Source organism: Canis lupus, chromosome 34 (genome assembly GCF_003254725.2).
Source record: "Canis lupus dingo isolate Sandy chromosome 34, ASM325472v2, whole genome shotgun sequence".
NCBI classification, from domain to species: Eukaryota; Metazoa; Chordata; class Mammalia; order Carnivora; family Canidae; genus Canis; species Canis lupus.
In genome coordinates this window covers 41,604,819-41,627,987 of record NC_064276.1, presented here as the reverse complement: position 1 = coordinate 41,627,987, position 23,169 = coordinate 41,604,819, and the positions used below count along the sequence as shown (strand labels likewise).

The window sequence follows — 23,169 nt, the reverse complement described above, 5'->3', positions numbered from 1 at the left end:
TTTAAATATATTGTTGGATTCAATTTCCTAGTATATTGTTGAGAATTTCTGCATTTATGTTTATCAGAGATATTGGCCTGTAGTTTCCTTTTTTATGGTATCTTTATCTGGTTTTGTTATCAGGTTCATGTTGGCTTTGTTGATGGACTTGGAAGCTATCCTTCCTCTTCTCCTTTTGGAATAGTTTGAGAAGAACAGATATTAATTCTTCTTTATATATGAGGTAGAATTTATCTGTGAAGCCATCTCGTCTTGGACTTTTGTTTATCGATAGTGTTTTCATTATTAGTTGAATTTCATTGCTATTAATAGGTCTGTTCAAATTTTCTATTTCTTCCTGATTTAGTTTTGGGGAGTTATGTTTCCAGAAATTTATCCATTTCTTCTAGGTTGTCCAGTTTTCTAGCATATAATATTTCACAATATTCTCTTATAATCCTTTGTATTTCTGTGGTTTCATTGTTATTTCTCCTCCTTCATATTTGGTTTTATTTATTTATTTGAGTCCTCTCCATTTTAAAGGAATATGAATAAAGGATTATCAGTTTTATTTTCAAAGAACCAGCTCCTGGTTTCATGGATCTGTTCTGTTGGGTTTTTTAGTTTCTATTTTATTTATTTCTACTCAAATCTTTATGATTTTCTTTCTTTTCCTGGCTTTGGATTTTGTTTGTTGCTCTTTTTCTATCTCCTTAAGGTTGTTAGGTTAGGTTGTTTTATTTAAGATTTTTCTTGCTTCTGGAAGTAGGCATACGTTGCTATAATCTTCTCTCTCAGAACAGCTTTTGCTACATCCTGTTTTGGATTGATGCTTTCATTTTTACTTGTCTCTATATTTTTTGATATCCTCTTTAAGTTCTTGGTTGACTCATTCATTGTTTAGTGGCATATTGTTTCTGGATTTTCTTCTTGTGATTGGTTTTTGTTTCATACCATTGTGGTAGGAAAAGATGCATAATATGATTTCAGGCCTTTTAATTTATTGAGACTTCTTTTCTGGCCTAATGTGCTCTATTCTGGAGAATATTCCATGTGTACTTGAAAAAAAAATGTGTCTTCTGCTGTTCTGGGATAGGATGCTCTGAATATATTAAGTCCATCTGGTCCAATATGTCATTCAAAGCCACTGTTTCCTTGCCAATTTTCTGTCTGGATAACCTACCCATTGATGTAAGTAGGGTGTTAATGTCCCCAACTAGTATTGTATTACAGTCAATTTCTTCTTTTATGTCTGTTAATAGTCGCTTTATGTAGAGGTGCTCCCATGTTGGGTGCACAAATATTTACAATTGCTATATCCTCTTGTTGGATTGTTCCCTTTATCATTATGTAGTGTCCTTGTTTCTTGTTACAGTCTTTGAAAGTCTATTTTGTCTTATATAAGCATTACTGTCACAATTTTCTTTTTCCTTCCTTTTTCATGATAAATGTTTTCCCATCCCTTCACTTCCATTCTGCATCTGTCTTTAGGTCTAAAGTGAATCTCTTGTAGGCAACATACAATTGGATCCTGTTTTTTTATGCATTCAGTATCCCTATGCTTTTGATTGGATATTTAGTCCATTCTGATTTAAAGTAATTATTTATAGGTAGGTCCTTATTGCCTCCACTCTTTTCTCAAAGCCAGTGAATATTTTTTATGACATTAATTTGAATTCTCTATTGAAGAAGTCCTGAAGTCCCCTACAAGTGCAATGTCTTGTTTATTACTTGTTTTTATCACCGTTTTTATAGTTCTTCTCTATTTCTTTATTCTTCTCTTGCTGCTTCCTTTGTGTTTTGATAGCTTTCTTTAAGGACATGCTTGGATTTCTTTCTATTTTTTGTGCATGTACTATATGTATTTGCTTTTGTTTTTGTTTTTTTAAATATTTTATTTATTTATTCATGAGAGACACAGAGAGAGAGAGGCAGAGACACAGGCAGAGGGAGAAGCAGGCTCCCTGAGGGGAACCCAATGTGGGACTAGATCCCAGGACCCCAGAGTTATGCCCTGAGCTGAAGGCAGATGCACAACCACTGATCCACTCAGGTTCCCCTATTATACGTTTTTGATTTGTGGTTCCCATCAGGTTCATATGCAACATTTTATGCATATATCTCTCTATATTAAATTGATGCCATTTAAATTTGAACCCCTTTTAAAGCCCCTTTTACTCCTCCACTTCTTATGTGCACCTGATTCGTACTTTACATCCCTTTATTTTGTGAATTCTTCATTGATTTTTATAGATTTAAATGATCCTACTGTTTTTGTGTTTTAACCTCTGTCTTAGTTTTATAAATGATTATTCTACTACTTTGATTATATTTGAATTTATTGGTGAATTTTCTTTACCTTCATAATTTTCTTACTCCTGATTATGGCCTTTCCTTAACATTTCTTGAAAGCCTAGTTTAGTGGTGAGGAACTTCTTTAATTTTTTTTTTTTTTTTTTTTTTTTTTTTTTGCATAGAAAACTATCTCTTCTGAATTATATAGCTTTACTGGGAAGCGTATTCATTGTTGCATTTTGCATGAAACTCTTTATCTCTTCTGAATTATATAGCTTTACTGGGAAGAGTATTCATTGTTGCTGTTTTGTTTGGTTGGTTTGTTTTTTCCTTTCAGCACTTTGACCTCATCATGCCACTCCCTTCTGGCCTGCAAAGTTTCTGTTGAAAAATTAGCTGAGACCTTTATGTGGTTTCCCTTATATGTAACTGTTTTCTTTTGCTGATCTTAACATTTTCTATTATTACTTTTTGCTATTTTAATTATGATGTATCTTGGTACAGGTCTCCTTGGGTTAATTTGTTGGAAGCTCTCTGTGCCTCCTGGATCTGGATGTTTCTTTTCTTTCCCAGAATTGTTCAGTTTTCAGTTATCATTTCTTCAAATAATTTTTCTGCCCCCTTACCTCTTTCTTCTCCTTCTGGAATTCTTTTTTTTTTTTTAATTTTTTATTTATTTATGATAGTCACAGTGAGAGAGAGAGAGAGAGAGAGAGAGAGAGAGAGAGGCAGAGACATAAGCAGAGGGAGAAGCAGGCTCCATGCACCGGGAGCCTGACGTGGGATTCGATCCCGGGTCTCCAGGATTGTGCCCTGGGCCAAAGGCAGGCACTAAACCGCTGTGCCACCCAGGGATCCCGTCCTTCTGGAATTCTTATAATGCACATGCTATTATGCTTAATGATGTCACTGAGTTCCCCTAATCTATTTTTATTTTTTATTATTCTTTTTACAGTTCAGCTTAGTTGCATTCCATTACTCTTTCTTCCAGATCACTGATCTGTTCTGCTTCCTCTACTCTACTATTTATTGTCCTCTGTTTACCAGAACTAGATACTTCATGGATTCTCCCATGTAGGTCACATGTGTCCTACTATTGTAGCTGAGCTTCATTTGCCTTCAGTCCAGTTGGGTGCAATGGCTCAATTGGCCTTTGTGGGTATACTGGGCAGGGTTTGGTCTCTATGCTGTTAAGGTGACAGTCTGGAGCTGGCACAGTCCTGTGGTTGGGCAATGTCAGCAGTCAGACCAGTTGCTTGCCCTTAACCCATCTGCTAGGGCTGTAGTCACTTTCAGGGAACTCTGCTTGCCTTGTCTTCTGAAAGGCTTTCTTTGGCAGGTTATGCAACCAGCCATACCAGATGCTGGCACCTAGTCTGGGACTGATCAGCTGGGTACTTGCTGTACTACCAACTAAAGGTTCCATGCACCTGAGACTATAGGCCATTGATATATGTGGTTATTTTTCTCTCTCCCAGGGGCAGAAGTCACTTTGAAGTGGCTCAGGTCCCTGCTAGAATTGTTTGTAGGATGTGTGGGGACAGGAGCTGCTTTGGAAGGATGAGAGCCAAGTGGGTCAGGTTGGATGGGGTAAATCCACAGGAGAGCATGGAGGTGGGGTATGCAAGGCTAGGAGAACAGGTGGCAAGTATTCTTGCTGGTTCCTCCAAGTGTCCAGTCTACCTAGGGGTGGGGAACAATGGTGCCCACAGAACTTATGTTCTTGGGTAAGTCTCCTAAAGTTTCCTGCTGTTCCAGTGCACATTCTGAGATTAGTACATAAATCACCTGCAGTATACCCCAGATGTTTCTCAAACTGCCATTTCTATGCTGTAGCTCAGCCAGGTTATTTGTTATACTGGCTCTTTAAGGACAGGGACTCAGTTTTCTAAGGCTCTCTCAGAGCTGAGCCCCGATTTTCAAAGTACCCATGTTAAGCCTCAATAATTATAAGTACTGTGGTTAAGCCTCATTGGTTTTCAAAGCCAATATTCCCAGTGCAGGTTCCCCATGCTTGGAGTGTCTGGTGCGAGGGCTGATTATCCTGCTCCTCTGTCCTTGTGGTTCCTCCCATTTGTGGTTAGTCTTGATAGGGGTTTGGTTCCCAACTGTGTCTCTGTCCCTCCTACCCTTTTTGATGTGGCCTCCTCTCTACAGTTACTGTGGAAAGTGTTCCAGCAGTCTTCAAGTAGCTTTCTGGGTTAGTCCCACTGATGTGGCTATTATCTCAGTGTGTCCATGGGATGCAGTGAGCTCAGGACCCTCCTACTCTGCCATCTTTCCTGGGAGTTCCTAGTTGCCTTTGATCTTGATCAGTTTGGGGGCCTTCCCCTTTCCATGGCTAGGTACTCCTTCTGTGTTTTAAAGCCTTCTTTATCCATGAAAGGCTCAATTTTCTTGATAGACTATGCAAAGTTGATCCATCGATTTACTTAGGTTTATTTTAATTTGTCATTTTGATCAGCATTTTGGTATTTCCAATTCATGTGGCATGTATATGCTTGGTCTCCAATACATATGTCTGGAAATAATCTCTAAGTTTTCTGTGTATTTTTTTTAAGTTACTCCCTTTTGTGAATCCCTGGGTGGCGCAGCGGTTTGGCGCCTGCCTTTGGCCCAGGGCGCGATCCTGGAGACCCAGGATCGAATCCCACGTCAGGCTCCCGGTGCATGGAGCCTGCTTCTCCCTCTGCCTGTGTCTCTGCCTCTCTCTCTCTCTCTCTCTCTCTGTGACTATCATAAATAAAAAAATAAAAAAAAAGTTACTCCCTTTTAGGGAACATAGCATACCAATCTAAATTGTTGCTCAGTTGAATAATTTAATTAGTTCATTTCTCTCAAGTAAGAAGTTCACTATACACATAGTAGAAATTTACTGACTTTATAAAAAGAGTTTACAATGCACTGGTATTCTATTAAATAGATATTGTAAGCTATCTTTAGGCTTTATATATAGTTAATGATATAAATTAGAGTTAAAATTGTGTTTTGAACAGTGGTAAGCAGAGTTTTGTTTAAGTAGATACAATTCCAATAAGGAATGAGCCATAGCTGCTATGGAGATGACCAAAGGCATGACCAGAATATTTGATATCCTTGTAATGCAGAAAGCCCAGATTGTTGTGTGTTGATAAAAAGCTACATAGGACTGCAGCTGCTACCTTAAAGCCAGAGCTGAGAAAAACTCTCACTTCTGATGTAGGCCACTGACACATGCTGTGCATATTTTCACAGACTGGCCACAGGTGACCCAGCTGGTTACTTAGCGGCATTAAATTTAAATGTCAGACTGATTAGTAACTGTATGTGTAGAAATACATGTGCTCTATTTGTGTGCATGTGTGAGTATGCCTGTGAGCATGTGTGTGTCTCAGGGGAAAAGGGCATGGAATAGATTACAGTGCAGCTGGCCAAAGAGGTTGTATTTTCCATGACTGCTTTCATTTGAGAGTTGGGGCTTTATAACCACACCCTCTAATAGATCTGGCTTGGCAATTTGTTGTATACAATTTTTCTGTATCAGTTTAAACTATGCATCCCAAAACATTTGTGCTTGCATCCTCTGGCTCTAAATAAATCTCCTATTTTCATACCTCCACCACAGCAGTTGGCCAACTGATACTTCAGAATAGCATTAGATGGCCAAATAAGTAGCACCATCTGCTCCAATTTAGAGGAATCCTCAGTGGTGCTGTGACAGCTGTCTGGTTCTGAGTCCTGAACACTAGAATTCATTTGTCAGAGAGGACACATATCCAGTGTTAGAATGGCCATTTTCTATAAAAGGAATGATTTTTCTAGCAATACAGTACCCTATTTTTATGGAGGTCAGACTTCTGGAAACCATTGTCTATTCTTCAAAATATAAAACCAAATGTGAATGTTGACAAAATAGTCTTCTGAGCTATTAGATTTAAAACCCAAACTCTCAAGCCATGCTTTAATGTATGAAAAGTCATTATAGCCTCCCTAAGTACCTAATTACATTTATTTAATACACAGTCCTTAATAAGCTTGATTATCTGGTTTGTGAGCATAAAGTATCACAGAAGATGCAAGCTAGAATTAGACATGGTAGGGTTATAAGTGACTCAAACTCACTAATTAGAAGTGGAGAATCTGGTGAATTGCTAGGTAGAAAATATGAAAATGCAGACCATGATTTTATACACATTACAATGATATATTTTTGTATTCATTCACTTAATCACTATTTACTATGTTCCAGGCACTTTTCTAAATACTGAAGTACATAGAAGAGTTAGTGTGCCAAGTAAGGTTCTTGCACCTAAAGAATCTGAAGTCTAGTCAGATGGGCTACCTCATTAATAATGCAAGATAGGTTACACAAATACCTTTAGAGGAACAAATAACTTAACATGAGAGTTCAGACTCGCTTGAGATTGCTTCAAGCACAGGAAGGATTCACTTAGGCCGTGGCCTTTAAAATTGACTTTGAATAAGTGTGTATAGTTTGAATATATAGATGGAAACAGCATGGCATTTTATATAAACAAAAGAGTGTGAGAAAACTATGAAAGATAGAGGGCCACCAGGGGGATGAAAGTTCCACGAGGCGGAAGCGGAGTCTGTCCTGTTTATGGCTGGGTCCCTAGTAAAAGGATGGGCATGCAGTAGCTTTTAATATTGTTGGAATCAACAGAAGAATAAATGTATGTATGAATGAGTAGCTTAGTTGTATTTACATAAAAGGTCTAGGACTAGATTAGTAACTAAAAGGTACAAGACCAAAAGGAATGTACAAATGTAACCACCACCATAATCAAGATACAGAACATTTTCTTACCCCACCCACAAAAAAAGAAGAAAAGAAGAAAGAAAGAAAGAAAGAAAGAAAGAAAGAAAGAAAGAGAGAAAGAGAGAAAGAGAGAAAGAGAGAAAGAGAGAAAGAAGAAAGAAAGAAAAGAAAGAAAGAAAGAAAGAAGAAAGAAAGAAAGAAAGAAAAGAAAGAAAGAAAGAAGAAAGAAAGAAAGAAAGAAAGAAAGAAAGAAAGAAAGAAAGAAAGAAAGAAAGAAAGAAAGAAAAAAGGAAGAAGGAAAAAATATGTCTACTTGCCTCTTTTTAGTCAGTTCTCTTATTCCATCAGCCCTTGGCCACAGCCAGACACTGATCTGTTGTCAGTATCAATTAGATTTCTCTCTTTTTTGTTAAATATTTATATGTATACTAGAAACAGACATATAGGTGACCTATTTTGGGGAGTGAGCAATCATGGACTTTGAAAGGACCAATAGGTTCAAGAAAACATTTGATAAGATCATTGAGTAGAGAGTAATTTATTTTAAGAAGGAACAAAATGAAAATTCTAGAGGGTCACCTGGGTGGCTCAGCGGTTGAGCATCTGCCTTCGGCTCAGGTCACGATCCTGGGGTCCCAGATCGAGTCCCACATCGGGCTCCCCACAGGGAGCCTGCTTCTCCCCCTGCCTGGGTCTCTGCCTCTCTCGGTGTCTCCCATGAATAAATTAATAAAAATCTTTTTTAAAAAGAGAAAATTCTAGAAATGAAAACTAAATAATTTAAGAGCTCAATATAGTGTTGAAGGCAGAATAAATCAGAAGAAAAAAGGATTAAGAAGTAGGAAAATAGGTCAGTACAAGATATTAATGATAAAGTGGAAAGAAAAGAGAAGGGAAACAAACAAAAAAGAGCTTAATATACGAGAAGTGGTAAAAAGTTCTGGGCTTTTGCTTCATGCTTTAAAATCTGGAGATTTGTTTGTTCATTCCCTTAGTCCACGGCTATTCCCCTCCGAAGTCGTGCACTGGTTAGTGGCATGCTCCCAAGCTTGCAGAGTAGTAGCTCCAGAATTCTTTTCCAGCATAAAAAAAGAACTTGAGCCAGATGTTAAAATAAGAAATGAGAGTGGAGTACAAATAAATCTCTTTTTTTTTTTTAAATAAATCTCTTTAGAAAATGAAGCCAGTAATAAAAGTTTTCTAACACTTCAACGAGGTCAAATGAGTATTTTTATGTATACTTTTAATTAATATTTAATCAAATTAATAAAAGTATTCCATAAAATGGTCCCATTTTAAAATATAAGGCAGTATATTTGACGAATGTTCAGAACATTTCCACCATCCAAAAAAGTGATTTCCACATATTTAGAAAATCATTTTTAAAATTTATTGATTTTTACCATAGTCAGATAGTATATTCCATGTAAATTCAATCATTTTAAAATTTATTGAGAATAATTTTATGACATCATATTGTCCATCTTATTAAAGTTTTGTGTGCACTTGAAAAAAAGTATGTATTCTGGTATTGTTGGCTGTTCTATAAATGTCCACTAGCTCAGCGGGTAGAGAGTGATGCTCAAACCAACTGTATCCTTGCCGATAGCCTTACGTCCTTGTTTTAGCGAGAAGAGGGTTGGAATTCCACACTCTAACTCTGTGTTTGCCTATTTTTCCTTTAAACTGTTGAGTATCTGCTTCATCAGCTTTGGAGCTCCCGTTAAGCATTTTTATTCTTAATGAATTGAGCCTTTTGTTGTTATTAAGCATTATTCTTGAGGAATGGTCAGATTCCTCATCCTGAAGTCTACTTCTGTGATATCCAATAGCCACTGCCACTTTCTTATTATTAGTAAGTATGTGATTGGTCACCCTTTTACTTAAAAATATGTATGTTTTATGTTTTAAATGCATTTCTTACAAACCGAACATACCAGTCCAGCAATCACGGCCTTTTATTTGGAGTTACATAGAAGATTTATATTTACTTTTTGATCTGGATGTGTTCAAGTCTAGAATCATTATATTTGTTGCTTCTGTTCTTAATTTTTCTCCTTTGCTTGTCCTTTTTTCTGATTATTTTTTATTATTTAATTTTATGTCCTTTTTTGGAGTTATAAGCTGTCTCTCTGTTTTGCTCATTAGTGGTTGCTCTAAGATTTACAATATACAATTTTAATCTATCGTTGTCTATATTCAAATATTATTACATTCCTTACATATGATGTATGAATCTCACCACAATATACCTCCATTTCTCCCTCATTTTCTTTGCGCTATGGTTGCCGTGTTTAACTTTCATATATGTTCAATTCATTGTTATAAGTATTATGCTATAGCCTCAACTCTAAAGAATTTTTAAAGTGAGAAAAAAATTATATTTTTTGCACATTTTAAATATTTCTTACTCTCTTCATTAATTTTTGAAGATCAAGGTTTCACTCTAAAGAGCTTTCTTTAATACGTCTCACAGTGTAGGTCTGCAGACACCAAGTTCTCTTAGGTACTATTTATATGCAAATGTTTTTGGTTTCCTTTTACTTTTGAAGGACTTTTTGCTACATGTAAAATTTTAATTGTTTTCAGCAACTTTGTCAGTAGCAACTTTGCCTACTTTTTTTTTTTGGTCTCATGAAAAGTCAGAGATTATCCTTATCTTTGCTCTGCTATATGTACTGTGGCTTATTTCTCTGGCTGCTTTGAAGTTTTCCCTTTATCACTGTTTTCCAGTGTATACCATGGTATGATTTCTCTGTTTATCTTGCTCAATATTATCAGCTTCTTACATTTTCATTACTTTGAAAAAAAATTAGCTGTTATTTTTTTACACATTGTTTTGGCCTACTCCTTTTTTTTTTTTTTCCTTATACTCAAATGACAGGTATGTTTGACCCCTTGATGATGTCCTACAAATCACTGAGGCTTTTTACATTTTGTTTTATTTCTGCCTGTGTGCCTCAGTTTAGATGGTTGCTACTATCAGAACTCGAAATCTACTGGTATGTTCTTCAGTGTCAAGTACAAGCTTACTTTTAAGTCTACCAAGCTGATTTTTTCATCTTCCATATATATGTATGTATATATACATGTAATTTTAAACGATTAATCCTTTGATTTCTATCATTTCTATGCCTGTTTTTATATAGATGGTTATAGATGACCTTTTTCCAAGTCTTCACATCCTATTAATTTTGGATCAGATCCCGGCCATTGTGATATGATTACATACATCGTATCTATAGTGGGAACCAGACTAACAGTATCTTGAACAAATCTACCATGAAGACCATGCTGTGGCTTGAAACTTTCTTGAGCACAGACCCTCTTTCCACATTCTTTCTTTTTGTTTAATTACTACCCTTGAGTATACTCCAGGGCATAACACCCTTGATCTGCCCTAGAGATATGACTGTGACACATACTACCTTTTTTTGGAAGGGGATGTTTTTTCCCCTTTATTGTTTATTTAAAAATGTAAACAATGCAGGGGCACCTGGATGGCACAGTCGGTTCTTAAGCATTCTCTCCTCGGGTGATTCCCCAGCACGTACTCCCAGTTTCTAGGGTACAGAAGGTCTTAAGGGAGGGGATTACAGAGAGCTACTCATCTTGCAGCTGCCTAGACAGGGTTCTGTCCAGTAAGGCCCCTTAATAAGCCATTTCTCATCAAGCTGGACTTGTCAGCCTTTTATTTTGGTCTCCTTTTTAAGTTAGTTTTAATCTTTGTTATGAAAGTTTTAGAATAGCCTTTTACCCAGTGTAGCATTATTACTAAGGTCTGACTCTCTGGGGTCTCTGATAAATACCCTGAATTTTTATTGAGCATTCTACTCTCTGCTGGTTGGAGGATGAATATCTTCTACCCCTGTGTGATCTCAGAAATTGTATAGTTAAACATTTTGATTTTTGCTTGGTATCATTGAGCTTCACTTTACGCATATACAACGTGGTCTTTAGCAACCCGCCCAGGTAGACCTCCGTACAGATTTCTGAGGTTCTCCCTCTGATGACTCACTCCTTCCAGGTCCCTGGCCTGAAAATTCTTCCTGCCTCAACTTTCTCACGGTTGAATCTCTATTTTCTCAACTCAACAAAACTTCCTTGATCTGTTTCAGTCCTTCTTCCCAGAACTGTGTTCTTAGAATACTCTACTGAAGTGAAGCCAGGGAAATTATGGGGCTTACCTCATTTGTGCTGATTTTATCAGAAAGAAGGGTCCCTTGCTCCTATGTTCCCAATGCTTGATAATAATTCCACGGATTTTTATTAAATTTTCTTTTTTTCTTGTGAAAGACAAGGTAATTATTTTTTGAAATTTCCAGTTAATACTATATATAGTTCCAATAGGAAAAGATACCAAAATTTTGCATATTTGGTTGAAAGTTAAAATTTTTATTTGGGTTTAAGAAATTACTAATACAATATTTTAATGTAATAGAATAGTCCGTGATGTGCCAGAAATTATAGACAAAAATGAATTATAAAGTTTATGTAAATTTTACTTTAAAAATCTTTTTGACTACTGAATCTAGTGTCAGAACAGAATCCCTGAGTCATGGATTCTCAAATTTTATAGTATACAAGAATCTGCTGGAAACTTTGGCAAGGAGTGAATTTCTGAGTCCCTACTTCAGGTATTCTAGTTAACTAACTGGGTTTTTTGGGGGGATTGGGGGGTGATGTATCACAGCTTTTTAGTGATACTCCTATTGATTCTGATGTAGGAGGTCCGAGAGAAAATTCAAATGAAATGTCCTTGTGCTGTTGATATTTTCCTTCTGAGTCACTGTTTAATGACAAATGACCATATTGATTCTTTAAGGTGAAAGCATAATTTAAGTGTTGCAATGCCTCAAGGTGTTGTGGGTCTTACATTCAATCATTCCAAATAAGAAAATACAGAAACTCAAAGTTTTGTTTTCCTTCTTATTTGAATTTTTTGCCTCTCGATTCAGGAAATGAAATGTATTTAAATTTGATATGAATTAAATATCACAAAGGTAGCCTGGAAGATGTTTTAAGTGACTTATAATCACATTGAAGACATATTTTAAATGTTTAACAGAGTTCATTTGGAAACTCAAACCACCTTACATCTAGAAAAATGTGGGAAAAAGAATATACCTTTTATGACAAGGTTTCATGGCACTTGGGCTTGGTTTTCATTTTCTCCAAAGGATATTTGGCATCAGGCAATATGCCATCTGCTAGAATGACTATCTGAAGTAAGTCTCTGAAGCCCATTGTGTCCAGGGAGGTATGGGAGATGGAGGACATTCTCCCTATCCTGAGTTTTCTATTTTCTGTCCAAATCTGGCCTTTTGCAAGGTTGGGAGGGAGAGGTCACTGTGCCACAGAAAACCATAAATAATAAAAGCTCTTGGGGGCTCCTGTGTGGTTCAGTCAGTTAAGTGACCAACTCTTGATTTTGGCTCAGGTCATGATCTCAGGGTTGTGGGATGGAGCCCTGTGCCCTGTGTCAGGTCCACGCTCAGTGGGGAGTCGACTTGAGATTCTCTCTCCCTTTGTCCCGGTCCACTGCCCTGCTCTCTCAAATAAACAAAACTTAAAAAAAATAAAAGAAAAGAATAAAAGCTCCTGTTTGATGAATTCACTGATACACTGAATACCAGGCCACACTAGTGTTCTCTTGACTCCTCCAAAGGTTCAGATTGAGGTCATCACAGGCCTACAAGCCTGATTCTGACAGCCTTCCAAAGGATAACTGTCTCATGTTAGGCTCATTTTTTGGTTTCAGGAAAAATTTAAGGACTGAGGAGAGGCTGATTCTGAGAAAGTTTTAGGAACAATTAAAGTTTTCCTTGCAATGCTGGAGCTCGTGTATTTTTCTTCAAGCCAGGAACTTGCCAGTTTACCTTATAGTAGAGCAGTCTCTAAATTTCAACCCAAACCCATAGATTAGAATCTGATTTGCTGGAGGCTCTGAATCTATCCTGGAAATTGCTTTTAGCAAAATTTGCAAAGTCCAAGAGTGCTGGCTCTTGCCAATACAGAAAAGAAAATAAAAATGAACTTGGTGCTCCTAGATTTGTACTTTGATAAATCTAAATATATTCTAACAAATACTAATGTAGGACATGCTAGACCTATTTCCCTACTAGTTTTTTTTTTTCCTTTTCCTATTTAATAAAATCTTTCCTTTATTGAAAAGTTCCTATATAGCCAGACAAAAGGCACTCTGCATGTTTCCCTCATTAAGCTTTTATAGCAATCTTATGAGGCAGGTGCTATTTTTATGCTCATTTTATAGGAATGCTAACTGAAGATAAATATATTAAATAACTTGCTTAAGAGTGAAAGCTAAACGTGGGAAAGCATTAAGTGGCAGAGTCAACATTTAAATCCAAGATACTTGACTCTGAGGTCTATGATCCTAGTGGATTACACTGTATTTTAACCAACCTTTCAACCTCTCCTCTTCAACTATATGCTACCTCTACAGAATACCCATGTGTTTAAGTTCTATTCGTCCCTAAAAATCTTCCCTGACTTATGATACTATATCATCAACCTCACTGAGTTTTGAAGCTAAGAATTTCTTCTAGGTTTAGAAGTCAGTGTTCCAGTAACATCTGATGGGTTCCTTGTTTGACTTCCTTTGGATCCCCTTTAAGTCTCCTTTTTATCAATCAGATTGGGAATCCAATACTGTAGATATGAAATGCTCATATTTTCCCAAGACACCTTTATTCCAATGGCTTCCTCTTCTAGTGTTGACCTGCTCTGGAGTAGGGCCTAGATTTTTCCTCCTCTCTTCTTTCCTACTTCACAAAGTTCTCCTTGGATTTTGTATTCTACTTTCTAGGACTAGATTCTGTTCTCATGTTGTCATCTTTTGAGCTGGACATCTTCCACGTAAAGACACAGGGTTTAGTGATGACCACCGCTTGGATCCCCTATTGGTATGATTAGATTATATTCCCTGTTGCCACTTGATTGGATATGCTTGAACAAGGATTTATTAAACATTTTCTGAGTGCAGGCTCGGTGTTAGGGTCCCAAATATGTGAAGAAGTATATTTTCTGTCACTGTAGTGTTCACAGTCCGATGACTTCCCTGTATTAGGACCGAGCCATTTCCTTTGGGAAATTAGCCCTATTCACCGACTTTTTCCTATGCACCTGCCTTCTTCCTTTTACCTAGTAGGAATATCTCTGCTTGATGTGTTATAATTCTATTTTCTAACCCAGATTCATTAAAGAACCACTGTAGCACATGCATGATAATCTGAGCAGTGGCATATCTTGTCTCTCCTCTTCCTTGCCACTACAAGGCATGACCTGAAGCTTACCATTCCAATTGTTTGCCTTCATCCTCTTTAGATACAAACACTAGTGGTCTGGCTTTTTTTGCTCTATCAAACATTAGAGATTAACCAATATTGAAGTGCCTACCAAGTCTCTAAGTAAGTATTTACTGAGAGAGAAGATTGTTGGGGAAAAGTGATTGGAATCTTCTAAGACAAGCACTGGCAAGCAATATCCCATAGGCCAAATCTGGTCTATTTCTTGTTTTTGTAAATCAGGCTTCACTGGGACCCAGCCAAGCTCATTCATTAGTGTTGTCTCTGGCTACCTCCAGGCTGTAACGGCAGGAAAAGATGAGTACTGGCAACAGAGAAACAATGGCTCACAAAATTTAGAGTATTTACGGTTTGATGGTTTATAGAACAGTTTACTCATAATTATTCTAAGACATTCTTAAACTCTTTAGGAAGCATATTAATCGTGGTCATCTTAAGTACTGCTCTAATGATTAAGAGAGTAAATTTAAGATGGAAGTACAGCAAAAAGGATACTCTCTGACAGATTTAGTTTCTTGGGCCACACATATAGCCTGAATAATAATCAAGAAGGCATTTGGCTTGAGCTCTTATTCATACTTCTCAAGTCTCTGGCCATATCAATTACCCTTGATCCCACCTTGTTCTCTTATTTTTTCCAAGAGGATGTCAATAGCCCTTTCATACATTTTATAAAGCAGTACAAGGTGCTTGGAGTCGTAGGATCTTGGCTGATGTCTTGTTGCCATGTTGCCAAACAATCTCTAAGCAGCAAAACTCAGTTTGTCCAACCTTCTTCAAATTCATGTTCTACCACTAATTTGGCTCCCAAGTAGAAGAAACCTTCATCCTTTAAGCTTAGTGCTTTTATATTTGATTTTGGCTGATTTGTTTTCTGAATTTAAATAGTTTTATGGTCCTTGAAAAGGTGGTTTTGCTCTTTTAGGTTTGTAGTTCTCTCTTATAACAAGTTCTCCAGAGACTAAACCAACTTTTTAATAATGATAGTATTAGTAATTATGATGAAAACAGTAACTTTGAATGCTTATTATATATTATAATTATAAAGATAATGAACATTATGATAATAAGCTATACTAGTTTTGAATGCTTGTTATATATGTGGGAAATGGTTCCAAGTTCTGCACATAAATTAATTCATGTAATCCTCCCAATATTTCAGTCAGTCTGGCACCAAAGCCCATGTTTTTAATCACTATGCAAAAGACATATTACTAGGGAGTTTTTGTTGGTTCTTTAACATGGGCAAAACATAAGTGGTATTACTAATTGAATGTCTTGTGGGTGTTTCCTAAAAAAAATTGGATACACCCACGCATGCACATATATATGAATATACATATTTCATATACATATATGTATACATATTTTAAGTACAGAATAAATGTTGAAACATGAATAGAAAATTTGCTTACCAAAAATATTATCAAAAATTATATGGAAGGTATTGTAGTTTGGAAGGAATGCTTCAATTACTTAGCGGATGTATTCATACTCTCCTAGGAATCATTTTGCTGGGAGTTACACACTTGTGTATATTGGATTGAAACACAGAAGCAAACAAACAAAATAACTTTTACTAGCATGCACGGATGATCTATGTAATTTAAGGGCAAGAATTGCAAGAAGCAAGCAGCTGGGGGCTAAGTTAGTCTCCATTCTCTTTTAGTCCCTAGGTTCTCTTGCTCCTTCTCCCTCATCCCTTCACGTGCATACCTATCACTCAGGACCTTACTGGCGTCTTTCTAAGCATTTGCCCCTTTGTAGATCTTGCCTCTTTCTGTTTCTGAGTGAACATGGAAGGGCTGCACAGTAAAAGCTCCTATGACATTAACTAGAACTTCTGGATACAAATTTCAGACTCCCAGATGAGAAAATCAGTGAGTCATCTCAAGCCAGATGTCCCCTTCTGGGCTCAGTGAATAATGGCTGGCATCAGGGTTGGGATTTGTTCACATAATCTGGTAAGGGAGCAGAATTCCTAAGACTGGGTCTTGAATAAGGCATGGAAACTTAATAACAAGTTTGCTGTGTACAACACACGGGTGTCCTTCTCTCTCTCTCTCTCTCTTTCTCTGAAGGCCTAAGAAGTCATATTAATGTTTCCTAAAACCAGGCAGTAGCACTTTTCATTGCCTTCAATGACTATGAGAAATGTACTTACAAGAGAAAAAAATACATTGAATGTGAAAAAGGAACCTTGTATTCCTGGCCTTCACTCGTTGGGTGTTGCAGTTCCATAATACCTGATATCTTTCTATATTCCTGTGATGCCACCAAAAATTACAGTGGAGACAACAAATGCCAGAATTTTTTTTTAAGATTTTATTTACTTATTCATGAGAGACACAGAGAGGCAGAGACACAGGCAGAGGGAGAAGCAGGCTCCATGCAGGGAGCCCAATGTGGGACTCGATCCCGGGTCTCCAGGATCAGGCCCTGGGCTGAAGGCAGGTGCTAAACCGCTGAGCCACCAGGGCTGCCCAATGCCAGACTTTCTGACACTAGTTCTAGTCTCATCAGTCGCAGACTTGATCCTTCCTTCAAAATTGCCAGTGGGCATTCGATCTGCAAAGATTAGCCCAAGACCGTGGAAGGGGTGAAACGGAACCGTTTCCAGAAGTATCCTGCAGAAACCAGAACGCTGGGCTGCCCAAGTGAACTGGTTGGCCCTAGCTGGTCAGGGCCAGGGCGATTTGGCACGTCGCTGGTGGAATTCCAGCCATGAGTTTCCTTTCCTTAGGACTCTCCATAGGTCACATCCTGAATCTGCAAACCCACGTCGCCACTACTAAAGAGGGGGTGTCAGGAGACGCTCTAATAGCCAGCTGAGTAGCCAGTCTTTCCGACATCAGCTCTCCTCATATAACAAGTCTTTAAAAAAAAAAAAATGGGTAAAAACGTTTCTCTTATTTGAGTGACCCATAGTTAGAATTACTCTTTGTTTTAGCGTATCCCGATTGGGAAAATTTATCCACACAATGTGGGAAATGAGACAGATGCTAGAAGTGAGCCTTAATTCCATACAAAACTAACAGGAATTAGAAGACACGTTTATGCTTTGGAGTAGAGATCTTATAGATGTATCACAGGGACATATTTCCCACTTGCACGTGACCTTCCAGGTATAGAGGGCTCTTGTCCAATTATCTAAATTGCCTAAGTTCTGATTGTCCCAAAATTCTCCCCAGGTCCCAAAATTCCCCCCAATAGAAATGTTTAAAGATAATATAGAATAGATGAGAGCATATGGACATCGGAATATACCCTAGAATGTAATCCTTAAAAGCCACTGTATGAAGTTATTCTATTTCTACTTTCCCATTTATTTTAAAGTAATGGGCACTAATAGTTTACAGAGCTGATTAACCTAAACTAAAAGAGATGTTTTCTCTAGAAATAAAAAAAAAAGGCAAATTATTTCAGTATGAACTACCCTGCTGACCAAGTGAAAGTTAGATTTAGTAGGAAAGTCCTTCATTCACTTCTATCTAAATCAGTAATTTCCAGACTTTCCCTTTTCTCAGACTGGAGGAGAAGGTGTGGCCAGAGAGAGACTTCTGAGAATTGGGAAGGAAACTTGAGGGGGCACAAGCCTGATGCTTCTGTGGAGGTGGGTGAGCTTTTTGATGAGCTTGAGTGTTGGGATGAGGACCTGAGGAGAACGTTTAGGATGCACTGGAACTGGGGTAGGCTGCTGACCAAAGATAAATAAAAGGGTAAGAGAAGGAGGACTCTCCCGAGGCCGACTGCAAGTGGAACAGCAGGGGATCTGGTCAACGGTACTCGGCTGACTTCGTGTGGAAGCAAGTGACAGGTCCCGGGATGAACACAGGACAAGGGTGTGTGAAATGTGCACGGGAGAAGGCCAAGGGGCCGAGGGAGTTAGGGAGATTGGCAAGAGAATCATGAAATCCTGGTCTAAGAGTTCAGCCCAGAGAATAAAGGATGGGAAGTCAGTAGAAGGCTGGGAAATTGTGACAAAAGTGCAGAGTCCCTTTACATCCTTGGCTTTCATTGTAGTTAAGCACAGTAAGCCCTCATTGCCCACCAGGGTTGTAGGGTTCCCCAGTATGGAACCACGTTGTCCACATCGATTTCCGAGATCTCCTTTGAATGTCATGGAAATGTTCATGGTTCAGGGATTAACAAGACTCATTGCACTGGATGGGGATATAGGGGAGCTGGAACTAAAATTAATCCTCACTAAGAGAATTGACAATATCCTGAAGATCTAGTTGTTCTTTTAGCTGGGTGTCCTCTGGAACAGAGAGATAAGAAAATGATAAAGCTTTCTCCTGCTTAGAATCACCGTCCCTGATTTCAAATATTTTCAGTCCTCTTGTCTCTTGGGCTAATTGTCATTATAGACGAGGGCTCTCGCTGCTAAGTTGCTTGCCCAACACACTGTGCAGCAAAAGATTAAAAGATAATTGGATCAAAAATTTCACAGGAAAAACACACCAAGATGAAACATCTCTCGGTTAGGCCTATCCCCGGGAGGAACACTAGGATTAAGTGAGCCACAAATAGTACATGACGACCTCACCAAATGCTGTATTACTGAGCCTGAGTAAGATGGTTATATAAGAAGGAGAAGCTGCTTTACTTGTGATGAAAGAAAAAAAAAAAAAAGAGCTGTTCACACTCTCCCGTCTCATATGCCAGACAATCTGGAGTTGTTTTGATCCTCATAAAAAGAGCTGATTTTAATGTGGCCATCAGGGCGTTTTTAGGATCTTTATAGGCCCAAAGCCTTCTAACTGTTGGAGACCCCCCCCACCACCACCTATTCCACGTTATAAGTAAATTAGAATGTACCGAGGTGTTCGATCAATTCTGATCTGCATATTTATTTCTGTAATGATTACTGCAGTTATTCTGTTCATATATTTTATCACAGTTTAATTACGGCGCGTGCCGCTTTTAGTGCTGCTGTGTTCTTTTATTTTGTAACGGGGTGGTGTTTTTCCAGGTGTCGCACATTTTGTTGGCCTTTATGAAATTCATCAGTTATGGGCACTGTGGCTGATGACACCCACGAATAGGTGGCCCTGCACCTAGGAGGACGGGTTGGACCCTGGAAGGAGCTACGTGAGACGAAGCCCCGGTCGCCGAGGATGGGTTCAAGTCCAAGCTTTGTATCTAACCTAGGTGACAAAGGCGGGCCCTCTTGTCCCCCTCTTGTTTGCCAGCACCACCACCAATGCTGTTTTTCTCTGCTTTTAGTAGAAAGAGATAAATAATTGGGCAAACACAATAAAGTGATAACACTTATGAAAGACTTATAATAGGTTGCCATGGGAACAAATAGAAGGGGCAGAAAGTTCAGGGAAGCCATTTTTTTTTTCTTAGTGAAAATATAGAGAACAGTCATGCTGCAGCATTCCTATTTTTTATAGGCTTTATATAGAGAATCAAATAACATCAAAAACTTTCATACTTTATGGGACAGCAGAAACAACACAGGATTGGAATCAGATTTGGTTTTAGATTCCAATTTGTTATGGGAAAACTGCTTAACCTGTGTGGACCTCAGTCTCTGCTTCTCTAAAAGGGCCGTGCGCTGAGTTGAAGGGCATTCCTCTCCAGATTTATATTCTATCCAGAACCTGTGGATGTGGCCTTATTTAGAAATGGGGTGTTTATAGATGCCACTAAATTAAGATGATGTCATACCGGATTAGAGTGGAGCTTCGTCCAAGAACTGGTGTCCTTCTAAGGTGAGGGACATCTGGATACAGACCTGTGGGAATGCCAAGGAGCGCCAGCAGCCCCCAGAAGCTAGAAGAGGCAAGGAAGGCTCTCCCCTTAAGGCAGTGGAGGGAGTGAGGCCCTGACGACATCCTCATTTCAGATTTCTGGCTTCCACAGTGGTGAGCATACATTTCTGTTGTTTTAGGACACACACTCTGCGTAATTTATCCTGGCAGCCCTAGGAAATTTGTAACAGAACCCGCCTACCTCACCGAGCTCTAGTGAGGGTCTGACCTGGTGGGGCGCAGCCACTAGAATCCAACTTCCTGGATATTCGTTGTGGAGCAACCGTACCACATCAGGACACCTCGGTCTGCCTCGTTCCCCACATGTCAGTCCTCTCACTGCCAGTTGTCTTCTACTAGCTTCCAGCCACCATACTATTCATTGACTCTTGATTTAGATTTTCTAGCTTAATATTGCATAGCCTGAAAATCAGTGGTTTGATTTTTCTGATTCCACCTTCCTGCATTGTCCCAGTGGGCTGGGACAGACATCCTAGATGAGATCATAAAGGTAAAAGCACACATCATATTATAAAGCACTACAAAGATGGTCGTTATTTGGATAAAAATCTACCCATATCCAAAGTGGATAAAGGAAGTCGTGTGCACCCATGTGGAGACACGTAGAGAAGGCGCTGGCTTGGATTCTGGTCCTAACACTGCAACTGGCTAATATGACCACGTCATGTATCTAACTGGGCCTGAACATCCAGCTCTGTCAAATTCAGGGAGACAGAAGGGAGCACGTCAAGGTCTTCTCTAACTCTAATATCTTCTGAACTCTGCGTTTTTGGAAGGCTACCTTTTATGAGCATTTATAACTTACACACACACACACATATATTTTTATATATATATATATATTTTTTTTTTTTTCCTTTACAAGGGATTCCTTTACTAGAGCTAGGCAGACAGGGTCATGACTTGGCCCTGAGCAATGGATGTGGTGGGTCTTCCTCCCCAACTTGGCATGTCCCTGCCAAGGGTGGGCATGGGAGAGGTGGTTTTACAAAAACATGATGAGACTAAGTCTTCATTTCCATGAAAAAGGGGAAGTTGGAGGAGCAGCCCGCTGGAGAATTTGTACATGGAACAGAGTGTGAGCACCCACTCCCCACGGGCTGAAGCTTGCCACAATCTCCACTAGACCCTCCCTGAGCTGTGTGCATCCAAGTATGGCAGGACCCTGTGGAGTCCCTGGTGCTCATGAGGGACTGGTCACTCTATAGCTCTTAGTGTTTCCACACTATGCACATTATTGTACAGCCGAAGCTTCAGGTGGGAAGAAGGATCCCAACCCCTACTCCAAGCTCAGACCTAGGACAGAGCCGCCCTACTCCCTGCTGGCTGAGTAAGCTGAAGGGTCATCAAAACAGAAGGGTCAGCACTGAACGAGATGCAGCCAGTGGGAGCAGACAGATTTGGAAGGGCTAGGGGTGAGAGGTGAGGTCAAGGGTGGTCAAGGGCATATGGACTGGGCAGGTCCAGGACTGGGCAAAAGGGCTCAGTATGGGGGCAGGAGGTGGCTGGGGTCAGGCTGAGCATCTCATCAAAAACCACCAGGCAGCAGCAAGCTGGGCAGGGGTGAGGTGCTCAGGGTCCTCATCTGCCTCCAGCTTCAGAGGCCAGGTGACTGGGGCAGGCCGTGGCTCCAGATGTATGAGGGGGGGACAGGAGGGAGCCACTGGTGGCGGGTGGGGCTGGACTAGAGAGGCATCGCATAATGAGGTTTGTGGGCATGTCCCTGCTGGGCAGGATCAGTTGTTCTGGAAGAGAGAAAGCAGGTCATCACTGCAGTTTGGGGAGTCAGGTGTGCCCAGGCACAGCAGGATAGAACTCTGTTTTAAATGATCCCCTTCCTTAACCTAAAATTAGCTTTTAGGTGATTTAGAAAAGTGATTAAGAACAAGTAGCCTCAAGACAAGATAATTAGATGCTATAGCAGGGAGAAAAAAAATTAATGAGAGGGAAGCTATCTATTGTAGCTTTTTCCTTCTCTCTCTCTCTCTCTCAAGAATCAGGTATCAAACCCTCTAATATTGAAAAAGAGGTGAGTTTTCCACTTAATTGTCAAGCTCACTGGTCAATGAAAGTGTCCAGGCCCAGACTACAGGGAGCCGAAGGCAACTCCTGGAGCAATGTGTGCAGATTAAATGGCCTTTGTGAAGAACTTACTGGCTCTGGTGTCTGACGTGGTATTGTGCTGTGGTTTCCTGGTGTGGTCCTTTCCTCAGAGGCCTGTCTGATCCCGTCATATCAGACATTGTCACAGGGTCCCTTTCTCCTGTTCTTCCTTCTCACAAACCCAAATTAATCCCAAGTGGTGGTCAGGTGGTGTACCTGATGGGTGGGGTAGAGGACATGAAGTTGGGAGGAAGAGTGTCCCTCAGACTATCACAGGGGTAGAGAGGAGAGCATGTATGTCCTCAGTAATGACAAGCATCTCTCTCTCATTCTCTCTCTCTCTCTCTTTGTGGGGACAGACTGTCTGCCTGCTCTGGAGGGCCAATAATCCCAGGGAGAAACAACTAGATGAAAGTTCAAAAGGAGCAAAGAAGAATATGTGACATAGGGTTAGGGACAGATAGTCCAGCATGAGTACAAGTTAGGAAGATATGAAAACCCACTGGCCTTTCAGAACGTGTCAGTCCTGATAAGTCATTTCCTTCTGGGATCCATTTTCAGTAGACCTCAGGATGCACACCTGAGAGCAGTGGGGACTGGGACCCAAATGTGTGTGCTAACCAGGAGGAGCCCTAGGGAGACAGCTTCTGCTGTCCCAAGATTGTGTATCGCTCATGTAAAAGGGAGAGGTTATCAGCAGTTTTACCAAAGCTTTCTTATAATCCTTCCTGTTATGGAAATGTAAGGACAAACTGGGAAGTTTTCCTCAAGTGATAATGTTTTGCTAAAGAAAAATAGCTTAGCATTCTGATTTTACTTCAGTTAATCTTAGGCATCTTATAAAAATATCAATTTAGGGTTTTATCTAAAATCGGATAAGTAGTTTTAATTCAGATGAGGGGGCAGTGGTGGTGTGTGGTAG

The 23,169-nt window shown here is 39.3% G+C and overlaps 1 long non-coding RNA gene across 1 annotated transcript in view; it reads left to right on the top strand.

Annotated features, from left to right (window-relative positions):
• Window positions 1-20,230, top strand: part of LOC112645806 (uncharacterized) — a 28,337-nt gene extending 8,107 nt beyond the window's left edge. Inside the window, exons 2-3 of the long non-coding RNA XR_003127265.3 lie at window positions 17,889-17,974; window positions 19,337-20,230. This is a non-coding gene — a long non-coding RNA (uncharacterized LOC112645806). The remainder of the gene's footprint in view (window positions 1-17,888; window positions 17,975-19,336) is intronic.
• The last annotated feature ends 2,939 nt before the right edge of the window (window positions 20,231-23,169 follow it).